Genomic DNA, 15,165 nt, shown 5'->3' with positions numbered 1-15,165 from the left:
ACTTCCTGAATCAATCAACACTATTACCTTTTTCTTTTTGATATGTCCTTCTATCTTGATAGTTTTAGGAATGGTAATTCTATCCAATGCATTACAAGATATGGTCGGATTCATTTCTTCTTTATCTAGGGTTTGTTCCTGGAGTATATCCTCTTCTTTTGACATTTCTTGTTCCGTTTCTTCCTCCTCTTCACAATCTATGTAGAATAATTTATTCTCAGCACACTTATGACCTTTAGTGTATTTGTTATCACAACTGTAACAAATCCCTTTTGCTCTTTTTTATTCCAATTGTTGTGGTGTCAACCTTGTAGGTTATGGAAGGCTAGGGGCAACAACACTTCCATCTTTATAGTTGTGAGTGGTAGGCTTCCTGGTTGCCATAATTTTGCTTTCCATTTTTCTTGCTAACCTGAATGCCTTCTCCAATGAATCAGGTTTGTAAAGGCGAACCTCATGTTGGATATTATCCTTTAAAGTCCCTATGAACACATCAATCCTATGCTCTTATGGAATATATTTTACCCTTATGTTCAATTTTTGGAGTCCTCAATGTGCTCCATCATTGAACCCTTTTGTTTGAGATTCATCAATTGGCTAAAAAAAGTGTTGCTTTTTGTATCCTCATAATGTGCTATCATTTCATCCGTAAAAATAGCCCAAGTGACAATTTTTTTACGAGAGCAAAGCCATCGATACCATACAAATTGATTTGGTTCCAAATATAAAGTTGCAATGCATACCTTTTGTGTGTTTTGGACATTATGGAGATCGAAAAATTCCTCCATCTGTAGTATCCATGTTGCGGGATCCTTGCCATCAAACTTCCTCATATTGATCTTTGGAGCATGGTGGTTCTTCGATCCAACATTAGAGTCTATGAAATCATGATTAACATTTATTTTGTTCTCATCATGAGTTTCCTTTACTACCCTTTCACCATTAGTAACCATTTCTTGTAGCAACTTATTCAAATTTATCTTCAATTCTTCCATCGTAGCGTCCATGCCATTCATCTTAGCGTCCATGTCATTCATCTTAGCTTTCATGCCATCCATCTTAGCTTCCATGCCATCCATCTTAACTTGCACACCATTCATATTAGCTTCTATTCCATTCATTTTGGCTTCAGTTACCTTTTGTGAGAGTGATATTTGTTGTACTTGGTCTTGCAATTTTAATATATCATGTTGCACTTCTTCCTCTTCTTCATGAGTCATCCTAGAGCTTTCAGGTTGCTTACTAGGTGTTTCCATTTTCTTTCTTCGGGGCATCAATCAATGCTAATAATTCTTCACTATTCCCTTTGAATTCCTTCAAACTAATTTTTCAAACCAATCTTATGCAAAATTTTAAAAAAACTACACACTTTTTTTTTTCACTTTGTAAGAGCTCGATATTGAATCTGATGTATCTGTGTAACTGCAGATCTCGAATATTTGAAATTGCGTCCTGCATTAGCCCTTTGAGTCCTCTTTCTAACACAGCAATTCTGATCAATATTGGATTCTCCAAGGAAGGGTTATAGACTAATTTAGTAGAGCGAACTTGTACGAAGTTCCACGTGTCAACATTTCGACCTTAGTACCTAAAACTGATATACAAATACTACAGTCCATCCTATTTCTGAAACTTCTTATAAAATTTCAATCTGATGCTCAGAACAAAAGTTATGACAATTTTCCGTAGGTCACCTGTTTGGAATGTAATTCGGGAGTCTACAAAACCCTAACTTCCTCAGATCATATCTCCTAAAATATAGCGATACAAGCTTTGAAATTCGGATCCAAAGTTCAGAACGATTTCGGTTAAAATGGGTTTTTTCTTTAGCTTCTGAAACATCGCAGAAACAAAGTTATAGCGAAAATGCCATGTTGACCTATTTGGAGCAGCGAAACCCTAGAGTCCAAAGCTCTGATACCAAATGTTATGAAACCAGCTCACAAAAAGATATAAAAGAAAGATCAATGCCTTAGAATTCAGTCTCTTTGAGGGGGAAACCTCCTTTACATTACACAAATCAACAATTCTTGGATGATACAAATGACAAGACCTCCTTTCTATATATAGGAGTCGAAGGGGTCATAATATAATCAGAGCCGACATAACAATAATAATGTAAGGGCACACCAATATAATAAGGGGATTGTACTAATAACAATAAGGGGTTACACTAGTAGTATAGGGACCTAACATAGTCCATCGAGATGGATTCCTAAGGCCATTTAGGATTAGGCAAAGGGATGTACAAGCCTTACTTCTTTACGGTTGGTTTAGCAATGGTACATGCAATGCAAGACTTGATATACTTGAAAGCATCATGCCAATGTTTCTGCTAATAAAAATACTTCTACAATATTTCCACTATCTTCTCCACACCAAAGTGCCTTGCTTCCCGACTATAGATTAGCTTGGCACACTCACTTGAAGGAACACAAAGGTGTCCCATGTAGCACAACAGTGCATCTCAGAGGTGGAAGTTTGGAACTTTATTTCCTGCCATCAACATTTGGTATGTGGCAGTGAACTCTAAATCATTGTTGTATAGTTTTGGTCATCCAGAGGTCTCATTCCCACAAGGGTTGAGAATGGTGGTCAGTTCCATAAATGGGGGCCGAATGAGGCAACTTGCGACACGGTTGGTGCTACCATTCTTATATTTAATGTTCAAATGGGATTCTTGTAGATATGTGGACCATTTATGATGGATGTCATCTTTTAACTTCCCCTGTGTTGACATAAATTGAAGAGGTCGATGATCTATGTGGATAATCATCTCCTTCCCTAGAATATAATGTTTCCATTGTCGGTAAGCTTGCATGATGGAATACATCTCCTTATCACAAGTGGGGCATCTATAGATAGTATCATAAAGTGTCTCACTATGATAGTCCACCAGATGTCCTTGTTGAATGAGGACTACACCAATAACATAATCAGAGGGATCTGTTTCAATCTCAAATGGTTGTTGTAGGTTTGCAGTGTGAGGACTGGTGCAAAGTAAAGAGGAAATTTCAGTTCATTGAATGCCTTTTATTGTGACTCAGACCAAAACAACTTCACTTTTTCTCCACCCTTGGTAATTTGAAATAAGGGCCAAGTGATATAAGAGAACCCCAACACAAATATTTGTAGAAATTAACAAGGCGCAAGAAGTTGGAAATCTATGTAAGAGTCATCTGGGTCGACCAATCCTGAATAAATTGGATCTTAGCTAGATCCACATGCACACCTTGCTCATCAATAATGTAACTTAGATAATGGAACTTGTCTATTCTGAAGGAGCACTTTTCCAAGTTAACATATAGTTTGTGCTATTGAAGAGTGTGAAGGGCCTGGTGAATATGCTACAAGTGCTTTGGCCAAGTCTTGTTGAAGATGAGGATATCATCCATATATACAACCATGAAAGATTTGGTGAAAGACCACATGATGTCATCCATAGCCTCATGAAATTTGTTGGGGCATTCGCAAAAACAAAGGGCATGACAACCCATTCAAAAAGACCCTCCTTGGACTTGAAAGTGGTCTTCCACACATCGATTGTTTCTATTGGAACTTGGTGATATACAAACTTTAGGTCAATATTGTTGAAGTACTTAGCCCCCTTGAGATGGTCAAGAAGGTCATCAATCTAGGGAATCAAGTACTTTTTCCTAATTATGATTTTGTTCAGAGCTCGATAATCAATGCAGAGTCTTCAAGTCCCATCCTTCTTCTGCATGAGTACAATTGGGCTCCCACAGGGTGAGGCATTTGGTTGGATGTGCCCTTTTTGTAAGAAATCTTAGATATACCATTTGATTTCCTCATTTTCCAAAAGAGAGCATTTATAGATTGTATCATTAGATAGAGGTGCTTTGGGGGTCAGATTGATGGATTGATTGACCTAACATTGCAAAGGTACCCTCATGGGTGAGGAGAAGATGTCTCTGTACTCTTCCATGACCTTATACACTTTATTCTACCATGCAGAGGAGCCCTGTGTGGAGGCCAAAAATGTGGCCATGATCTTCTCCTTACTTTGAGAACGAACCGAGAAGAAGACAAATTTCCCGGTTTGGGAGATGATCTTATTATGTTACTTAGTAAAGATCAAGGAAATGGTAGTAGGCATAACTACCTCTAATATCTTGTAGAGTTTTTTGCCCAATGTAATAATCAATACGAGGTATGGACTCATACACAACATGATATTTCCACAAGTATGGTTGGCCTAAAAAAACATAACAAAATTCAAGGGGAGAAACATCACACAATACTTCATCCGTGAAAGGCTTGATGTTGTGGGGTAGGCAGTATTGTTGGCTGAGATGGCGATCTCACCTTGGGTGGAGCCACCGATGGTGTATGGATGCAGGTATGGCGTTGTCGATGATCCCACTACTTAATGACCTCTGTCGAGATGAGGTTCTTTTGGCTTACGCTATCGATAATGAACCATAGTGGAGCACCTCTCACCCACATTTTTGGGTGAAAGATAAGCTCACCTTCCTCTCAATCTTTAGGCTCACTTTGCTAGACCTTGGTGGTGGCAATGGTGGCATTAGTTTTTGCATCAATGATATGTTTCCCCTTGTCTAGGTTTGGTTTGGAGTTAGAACTTGCATTTGACTCATAAGCTTTTAGCTTGGACACCAGTGATTGATTTGTGGGACATTCATTTGTGTCATGAGTGGGGTTTTTGTGGAACTCACACCACTTTCCTGAGTCTTTCTTTGCCTTCCCATTACCATTCTTCATTTGTTACCTCGATGGGTTTTCCTAGGGTGGTCCACCCCAGCTCTATCCTTTTTTTTTTTCGGTTTAGGGATGCCCTTGCCTTGCTTTTGCTGTGAAGGTTTTGTAGATCAGAAGTCTCACTTCTTCTATTTAATTTTTTTCTCTATTTTGACAGCACATTGGTATGTTGCGCCAAGCGAGGAGATGTCTAGGAACTCCATTTCTATTTGGATGTATTTGTGCAAAAAAAAATGGTACTTGAGCAAAATATGTCATTCATGGTCCTTGATACCCAACTTGGTGCACAAAATATGAAATATGTTTGTGAACTCTGGCACTAATTGGTCCCTTTCTTGTCATAGTGTGGTCCATCTCATGCACTGGTCTTCATAGCTTCCAACAAGGTAATATTGTTCCTTAACAACATCCCTGAAAGGGTTCCCAATGGATGCGACTGAAAATAGTGTGAATTCTTCTATGACACTTTTCTCATAGTAACCTTTTCACTAGTCCTTAACATGGGCGGTGGCCTTAAGGAGTGCAAAAGTAATATTTTCCCTATCAGAAAAATTATGGACTGAACAATATCCTTCTGTAAAATTTAATCATTTGTTTAGAGCATCTACATATATATGTCCTTCAAATATAGGAATATCAAAATTAACTTGTACCTTAAAGGGGCAGTGCCTTCAAAGTGGCCACTAGATGAAGATATGTTGCAGCCACTAGATGAAGATATGTTGCTTATTGGTATCCATCGAAGGATTTGGGAAAAAATATCCATAATTTCGTTTCTTTGTTGCTCGAGGGCTTCTTCAAGAAATAGTTTGATAGGATACACTTCTCCTTAATCATTCTTTTTTTCCACCATGGGAGGTCATTGGGGTTAATGAGGACGCTCTTCCAAGGGCTCAAGTAGTTCAAGTCCCCACACCTTATACCTTGACCTTGTTGGGGACATGCATATAAAAATGGAGAAAGAGAAGTTTTCTCTGATACTATTGATTCAAATTTATGAAGGGAACAAAATGAAATACAAATTTAAACCAAAAACAAAAAGATAAAGTGAAACTTGACTTCAATTAATAAATAAAAAATGTTGCAACTGCATACGTGCAAAATAAAAGCAAACTAGCTCAAATGGTGGTAGCTTATCTCTGAGAATAGACGTGATGGCTATGCGCCTTCCTAAAATATGTTACAATGAGGCTTGAACGCATTTTTATTATGAAGAAATAATAAAAAATCCTAAACATCCAAAAACCTAACCGTAGGAGATGAGTGCCAAAGGCTTATGGGCCCTGATGGGGTGAGTTGGAATGTCAACTTCTTGGGGTCATTGTTGAGATGTGTAGCAAGAAAGGCTCAATTTGACTTTGCCTTGGTCAAATTGAGAAAATTGAATTTCCAAATTAGCAGACAACTTGGAGGCAGTTAACTGAGGTGACATGGCTTTTTTCACTCAATTATTGTAGTAAATTTGAGTTAGAGGGCTTGGAGTTCAGTTAAGCATGGGTGACTGCTAAATTTTAGTAATCCAATTCAGTTATTTCCATTTGTATTAAGTTAAACTAGTTCCAACTGTCAATAGAAATAATGGAAGGTCAGTTGTGTAGTGGGACAACAATCTAACTCAGTGATAATCTAGTTAACTCATCAATCAACTCAAAATAACTAGTGCATGCAATAAATTTGAGTTCCTCAGTTGTGGTGGAGATTCCAAGGCAGTATAACAAGGAGTTGTAAACTAGTTTGAGTGTATAGGTGTTGCATGAAATTAGATGATCAATCCTTGGGAATTGCATAATCAATTGGAGGAAAAATTTCCAAAAAATAGGGGCTAATTCCCCAGGATTTGTGCAAGGAAATAGGGGCTCAAGTAGAGGCAGAAATTGACTAAGTCTAGGTCAGAACTTCTCATTGAGTAGAGAGAAAGGTCATTCACTTGCAGGTTGAGCTCAGAGCGAGCAAGCAAACGCAATACATTCTCCCTTTATCTGATTAATCTAAAGAGGCTTGAGGGGTTTCTCCTAGTTGGGTTCCCCTAGAAAAAAAATTGTGCATGTGTGGTTTTTCTTATTGCATGTTTGCGACTGTTGATCTAAAATGTGAATTAATTTCCACAAAGTAGTAGAGTAGAATTGTGTCACTTGATTTAGATTAAATTTCTTGACCAATTGCAATTCTATCACCATATTTCTACATGGTATCATCGCCTTGAAATCACATAAGAACTAGTATGTCAAACTTGTCTAAGGAATTTTGAGTGCAGTTAGCATGAGTGCAGGAAGAGTGAGTGCAGGCAAAGTAAGTGCAACCATTTTTCTTCAGTTGGGAGAATGACCTTCAACAGACCGAGATTAGAGTATGCCTTGGAAGGCATCTCTAATTTCAATGCATGCAAGGATCACATGGAGGCAATGCTTGATGAAAATATATTGATGGAATATGTCACGATAGACATTCCAAAATCAGGATCAACTGATGCCCAGAACCTAGCCCAATGGAAGAAAGATGTAGCCAAGGCGAGGAGAATAATTTTGGAGGGAGTGCGAGACCAAATTGTCTCAAATATCCATGGAAAAGAAATTCCTTTCGCAATGTGGAAGAAACTGATGGAGCTATTCGAGAATAACAGTGACCCTAGAAAATTGGCCCTCAAAGAAAAACTTCAAAACGTAAAGATGCAGAAGAATGCCACTATTCCATAGTCATATTTACAAAAGTTCAGGATGAGCTTGGAGGGGTTGGTGTGAATGTTGCAGAAGATGACCCAGTGAGCCTAGATCTTCTAGGCCTTCCAAAAAGCTGGCATAACTACTAGGCCTTGGTGAACGAGAGGAAGAAATTACTAAATTAGGAACTCTTATGGTACAATTTTATATAATAAGAGATTTGGGGGAATACCAGAGATGGAACCTCATCCAAGGGAGAGGATGAAGAAAATTTTGCATTGGTTAGAAAGGGAAAGAAGGGAAAAGGGAAGAAATCTCAAACCAAACCAAAATCCAGCTAAGGGGGCAAGAAGAAAGACTTGTCCAAAATAAAATTATTCAATTGTCATGAATTCGAGAACTATGATACAAAGTGTCCACACAAAAAGTCTGGAAAGAAGAACTCAGGAGGAGTAGCAGGTGAAGCATTAGCTTCACATTTTGAGCTAGACTTCACCCTTATCACATGCATGGCCAACACTGTGATGGGGAGTGTGTGGTACTTGGACTCAGGTGCCTTGTTCCACATGACAGGGTGTAGAGAGTTTTTCAGTGACCTGGAGGAGAAATATATCCATATGCATATTGAGCTTGGGGACGATGGAAGGTACATTACTACTGGGATTGGTACATTAACTTTTAAGAGGGAGTTGGGATCCCCTCTTCACCTAAAATATGTCATGTTTGTGTCAGGCCTAAAGAAGAACCTCATCTCTGTAGCATTTTTGGAAGACCATGGTTATGATGTGATCTTCAGTAAAGGGAAAGAATTTATGAGGCACATAAGCACTAGATAGATGAAGCAGATTGGGGTTCATATGAAGAACCTATATAAAATTGATGTGGAAGATTGCGTTGCATTAAGTAGTAAGGAAAAGAAAGTGAAGAGTTACGATGTCGGTGAACTTTGACATAGGATATTGGGCCATTTGCATCATGGTGCCTTGAAAATTATGCAACAAATAACCATTGGCCTCCCTAAAGGAGCACTTGAGCAGTAGGATATCTGCAAGGGTTGTACCTTGGGGAAGTATGTGAAATCCACATTCAATGAATGAGACAACAAAGAATAAGCAGTCTTAGAAAGAGACCACTTTGATGCTTGTGGACCTTTCTCAATAGCATCCACTGCTAGACATAAGTACTTTGTTATTTTTATTGATGATTTCTCCATTGGGGCTTCACTCAATGAACCTTTGACATATTACGTGCATTAGTGGCATACTAAAAAATACCCATAATTTGACTACATATTGGAAAATATCTTTGAAAGTCGCATTATTTAACCCCCTACCAATGTGCACCCAATACACCTTCCTAATTTAAAATACCCCTACTTTCACTATATATTGTAGGCATCCATTTTTTCATTAACATTTTTTTATACCCCTTTATATTTTTTCATTAATTTTGAACTCCATTTTTTACACCTACCAATATAAAAACCCTTGACCCCATATATATCTCCCAATATATTATGTAAATTTTTTCTCAATATATATCCCCCAATATGAATGCACGTTGTATGGTATTGCTTCCCCAGTGAAGTCCCTATGGATTTCTCAAGGAAGTGTTGGATCTTCTTCATGCGGAAGAAGGATAAGACATTATCAAAGTTTGTAGAATTCAAGGCACTAATTGATAAAGAGACTAGCAAGAAGGTGAAGGATCTCAGGAGCGACAATGGAGGTGAGTATGTTTCGAATGAATTCAAGGATTTTTGTGCAAAAGAAGGCATTTGAAGAGAGCTGACAACACCCCACAACCTGCAACAAAATGGGGTAGCTAAGAGGAAGAACTAGAGCATTGTTGGAGCTATGAGATCTATGCTACATGACCAAGTTCTGCCATTGTATTTATGGGTAGAGGCATGTAACACAACAATATACTTGTAGAACTGGAGTCCTCATCGGATTCTTGTATGATAACTGTTATAGACATTTTTGTGCCTTACAGCATTGAGCATGAAATGTCCATAATCTAAGGGATCCAAAGTCCCTAAACATGTTGTTCCTACCCCTAGAGGAACAAGGCCAACTAACCACAACAATTCACAGAAGTTCTCCACCTGAAAACACTAAAAAACAAGCCAATTCTGGATCATGTCAACTGCTCCACTGAGCATCTGCGCTGAATGTCAACTGCTCCACTGTATACCTGCGTTGAATGTCAACTCCAACAAAGGCTACCTGCGCTGAGCGTAATTGGACAAGTGGCAGGCTCATTCCTCAATGTGTCAATGCCCAGGAAGCTTCCAAAATGACACTTGCATCAAGGAATTCGACTAGTGATGAGTAAGAGGTTACAAATCTCCAAGTGGAAGAAAGAACCTCCAAGTGGACTCAAGAACTGAGAGAGAAAGAGGAAACTAGTCAGATCTCAAGCTGACTCATCCTCTCCCCAAAATAACTATATATAGATCTCTCCTCCATGAGATCTAGGGGGCTGGAATTTTGTTATTGCAAAGAATTCCTGTTGGTTTGAGACTGGAAACATTGGGTGCTTAATGCTTTGAAGGGAGCTGAAGAAGGAATTCCATTCTGCTGGGAAGGAGATGCTGGATTGGAGCCCTCTGGGTTGTATCTCTTCCTGAACCTTGTTATCAATCAATAAAGCTATCTTGGTTTTCTCCTATATACTGGTGTATTTGTATGATTGCATTAGTGTATATGATTTACTTCTAATCCTGAATCATTTATGAATATGAATATTTGCCTTTGTGTTGTGTTCTTCTCTTGTCGCAAGTAGCTGTTCTCTTGTCACAGGTAGCTGTTCTCTTGTGATCTCGTGGGAATCAAGTAGCTGTTCTCTTGAGCAAGCGAGGAGGCAAGTAGCTGTGAACACCCAAAGGGAAGAGGATCTAGATCGAGGGACAAACGGAAGACAACGGTAAGTCTATCGATCTCCCCTCTTTCACATTTCATAAAGGAAGAAACCAGTGTAGCTGTATTCGTTTGTTGCTAAGGCACTGTCACACCTTAGGTGGATAGGATCGTCCTGCATAGGTATTTTTCCCCACAACAATTACACTGGAGGAGGATTTCTCAGAGAGAAAGCCGGATGTGTCTAATTTCATTATTTTTGGAGCTTCTGTTTACTGCCATGTCTCCAAAGATTCAAGAAGAGACTTGAGCTTATAGTATAGTTAGGGGTTTTTGCGGGTTACTCCAAAACTCCACACAATTACTTGTGTACTTACCTTCCCTCAGAATGAAAGTTGTGTGAAGGGATGTAAATTTTGATGAGGAGAAAACAATGTGGTGCTCTCTTGAGAGGGAGCTTCAGATCCCACTAGAGGATCTTTTAGCTCCAAAGCAAGAGCCTCAGGAGGAGCCTTAGGAAGTTGTGGAACAACCAAAAATTGAGGTACAGAGAGGAGGTAGAGTGGAGACATCCACTCAAGCAGAGACATCTAGAGAAGGTAGAAAAATAACCAGGGAAGCTGCTAGATTAGTGTAGAATGCGAGGGAGAATGTGGGAACTCCTTCAAATTTGTGTAGGCAATGAAGGTCACCTGAGAGGTACACTGACTACATGGCTCCAATGAATGATCTTGTAGAGACTAATCCATCCTCTTTTGAGGAAGCATTTGAGAAACTTGTTTGGTTTGATGCCATGGTGGAAGAATATGAATCCATCATGAAGACCAACATTTGGGAAGCGGTCCCAAGACCAACAGATAAATCAATTGTAGGTTCGAGATGGATCTTCAAGGTTAAGCATAGTTGATGGAAGCATATAGAAGTGTAAGTCCATATTTGTAGCCAAAGGATTCTCTCAAGTTGAGGGAATTGACTATGAGGAAACCTTTTCTCCCGTAGCAAGGTATTCATCCATTAGATCAATTCTTGAACTGGTTGCAGAGATGGGGTGGAAAATCCACCAGATGGATGTAAAAAAAAAATTTCTCAGCGGTGTTATTGAGGAGGAAGTGTACATCATGCAACTAGAAGGTTTTGATACATTTTATCAGGAGTCTCATGTGTGCAGAGTTAGGCGAGGTTTGTACAGTCTCAAATAGACACCCCAAGCTTGGTACACTTAGATCGACACTTATCTCACTGGTATGTGCTTCACCAAAAGTGGAGTGGATGCGAACCTCTATCATATTTTGGTAGAAGGTAAATTTCTTATCATTTTTCTATATGTTGATGATTTAATATTGAAAGGTGATGAGCAACTGATTGGCTCTTGCAAGGAGGACCTTGCAAGGTAATTTGAGATGAAATACATGAGTCTCATGCACTACTTCCTTGTGTTAGAAGTATGGAAAGGTGATGGGGAATTGTTTGTGTATGAAGGAAAGTATGCCATTTAGATACTGCAGAGATTTCTCATGGAGAGGTGTAATCCCATGGAGACACCTCTACTGACCAACTGGAGGAAGGAGAATTCCACTTCAGGTGAAGAGGTTGATGCTACCATTTACAAGTAGCTAGTGGGTTCATTGATATATCTTGTGAACACATGACCAGATATGTGTTATGCAGTCAACCAGCTGAGCCAAGCTATGGTTAGGCCGACCAAATTGTATTGGAAGGCAACTAAGCATGTCTTATGATACCTCAGAGGCACTACCCAGTATGGACTATGGTATAGAAAAACAAAGGGAGTGAACCTGTGTGACTTCACAAATTCATATTGGGAAGGGAGTCCATTTGACCAAAAGAGTACATCTGATGGAATTTTTAGTGTTGGGTCTGCAGTAGTTTCCTAGTACAACAGGAAGTAGAGGTCTGTGGTGCTCAACTCGGAAAAAGTTGAATACATGGTTGCAAGTCAAGCAACATGTGAGGCTATCTGGATGAGAAATATACTTGTCGGGTTATTTGGTAAGGAGATGGATCCAACTATGATCTATTGTGATAATCATAATTGCATTAAGTTCTCTAAGAATCCAATATTTCACGATTGATCCAAGCATATAGTTATCTAGTATCATCATTTACGAGACTGTGTGCAGAGGAGGATAATGTTGCTACAATACATTCTGACAGAGGAACAAGATGTTGACATCTTGACAAAGACCTTGTTAAGAGGGAAGTTCAAATTCCACAGGTGTAGGATAGGGGTGGTTGAAAATCCCTTTTGTTGCTAAGAGGGAGTGTTGAGAAGTGTAGCAAGAAAGGCTCAATTTGACTTTGCCTTGGTCAAATTGAGAAAATTCGAATTTCCACATGAGTAGACAACTTGGAAGCAGTTAACTAAGGTGACATGGCTCTTGTCACTCAGTTAGCTCAATAAATTCAAGTTAAAGGGCTAGGAGTTTAGTTAAGCATGTGTGATTGCTAAATTTTAGTAATCTAGTTTAGTTATTTCCAGTTGTATTCAACTAAACTAGTTCCAACTGTTGATAGAACTAGTGGAAGGTCAATTGTGCAGTGGGACAAGAGTGTAACTCAATGATCATCCAGTTAACTGATCAATCAACTCAAAATAGCTAGTGCATGCAAGAAATCTGAGTTCCTCAGTTGTGGTGGAGATTCCAAGGTAGTGTAATAAGCAGTTGTAAACTAGTTTGAGTGTACAAGTGTTGCATGCAGTCAGATGATCAATCCTTGGGAATTACATAATCAATTGGATGAAAAATTCCTAAAAATAAGGGCTAGTTCCTCAGGAATTGTGCAAGGAAATATGGGCTCAAGTAGACACATAAATTGACTAAGTATGGGTCAGAGCTTCTCATTGAGCAGAGAGAAAGGTCATTCACTTGTAGGTTGAGCTCAGATAACTTATTTTCTTTGCTTAGATTCCGCCTCCTTTTGTACAAAAAGACTGTGAATGTTTTTATGTGTTTGTGGCGTCATTTACAGTTTTCCTTTGCATGAGTAAAATAGTCATCCTGTAGCCTTTGATTCAGATCTGATTGATTGTGGTCTTAGAAGAGAGTTCATTGGCTGTTTGCAGATTGATTATAGATTTACTTTTGCTTATTGGTTTGAATTTGTCTCTTTTTAAGTGTCAAAACAAGTCTTTATTTCGAAAATCGTTAAGTGTTGTAATCTCTTCTATCTTCTCTGATTTCGAAAAAGCGAACTTGTTTGTATTGATCATTTTAAAAGCAAATTCAAAGTTGTGCAAAAAGCTTTCTTTGTAGGCATTTATACTAAGAAAGTGGAAAACAAACACCTGCATTGTGCATTTTTCATTTGATAGTTTGCATGTTGGATTTAGGGAAAGTGCATTAGAGTGTGTTGATTGCTCTTTGAGAAAAGATAGTGTCTTTCTTTTCCCTTAGTAGCTAGGATTTTCAAAGTTGAAAAGATAATAAAGCTTGCTTATCATCTTTAGATTGCATTTAGGAATTTGTATCATACATCTCGTGGTGATCCAGAAAGGCAAACTTCTAAAAAGATCAACTAAAATAAACTGAATGAATCTAACAACGCTTTGCAACATAACGCACAACATAGAGGTCTAGGCTAGAGACGTGTTCCGGCGTCGTTAAGCCTGGTGACTGTCGATCTCGTGGAAGGTGGGTGATTCCTCCTGAGGGACGATAGCACCAGTACGGATTGTGCTCCCACGTACCGTCGCGTATTTATTGGGAGACCCCTATAGGCATATATCCTTTATCCTTAGGAAGCCGTGTCGGCCGCCCTATTGATCGCAATGCACTGAACACAGCATTCAGGAAGATCGACCGCCCGTACCTTAAAAAGTATTCTGCGGTTTTGCGAAAAGTTTGGCACACCCTCTGCCTAGAACTCCAGAGCAGTTCCTTTTGGCCTTTTTCAGACTCTATAACAGAAAAAGTCCATCCGAGCATTTGTCACTTTGGGCTCGTTAAAACATCGAAGGGGACTAGAGTCATCTTTTGCTTTTTCTCGACTCTTTAAAATTGAAAAAGCAGGCTGTGTCTAAGCGTCGTTAAAATTTATTTTAAACGGAATAATCATCACCATTCCCTCGTTGATCTTCAAAGTTAGTCTCTTTTCACCGTAAGTTCTTGTAGAATCGCTAGAAAATCTTTTGGATAGACTAAATATGTCTGAACAACCGTCGACATCCAAGACTGTGTCATCCGACACAGCAGCGGCAGAGCCTCCTGCCGCTACTCCAACGATGTTCGTTGGTATACCATCTGTCCCGGCAAATTGTCAACAACAAGCTGGAGTCCAATCAGAGACTTTTTCGACGACATGGTTAGTTCATATTTCTTCATCCGGATTATCATCTGGTATTTCTTATGTTGAAACTCAACAAATTGATCCAATGTGTCTTCAAAGGCCAATCTACCCTTTAAGTACTGGATTGCCACCATATGGAGGGCAGTATGCTTTTTCATTGTTCCCCCCCGGAGAACAACCATATGGGAGTTTACAACAAAGTTCAGGTCAAACTGGAATTACATCCAGTGGATGGGTACCGATACTGCCTCAGCAACCAAGGGTTGCATATTCAATGCAACCAGTCCACCCTGTGTCGAATGTTGCCACTATACCTGGTATGGTGATTGCGTCGCAAGTACAAGCGCAACCTGTTGTATGTCAACCCCAAGTTTCTCAGGTTGCAATACAACAACCTCTTGTCTCGACAACTCTATCACAACCTCAGGTTAGTGCCTCCTTATCTGGAGCGACTCAGGCTCAAACAAGTACTATGACTCCTCATCTTGGTCAATCATCCAGTATTGGACAACAGCAAATGGTCCAACAACCAGAGCTGGTTCAAACTCAACAACCCCCATTCCAGCAATCATATCAAGGACCTGCGCAACAAATCTTTG

Source organism: Pinus tabuliformis, chromosome 1_2 (genome assembly GCF_031772625.1).
Source record: "Pinus tabuliformis cultivar Carrire ecotype Pingquan chromosome 1_2, CPIR1, whole genome shotgun sequence".
In the NCBI taxonomy this organism is placed as follows: Eukaryota; Viridiplantae; Streptophyta; class Pinopsida; order Pinales; family Pinaceae; genus Pinus; species Pinus tabuliformis.
This window is presented reverse-complemented; position numbering follows the sequence as displayed.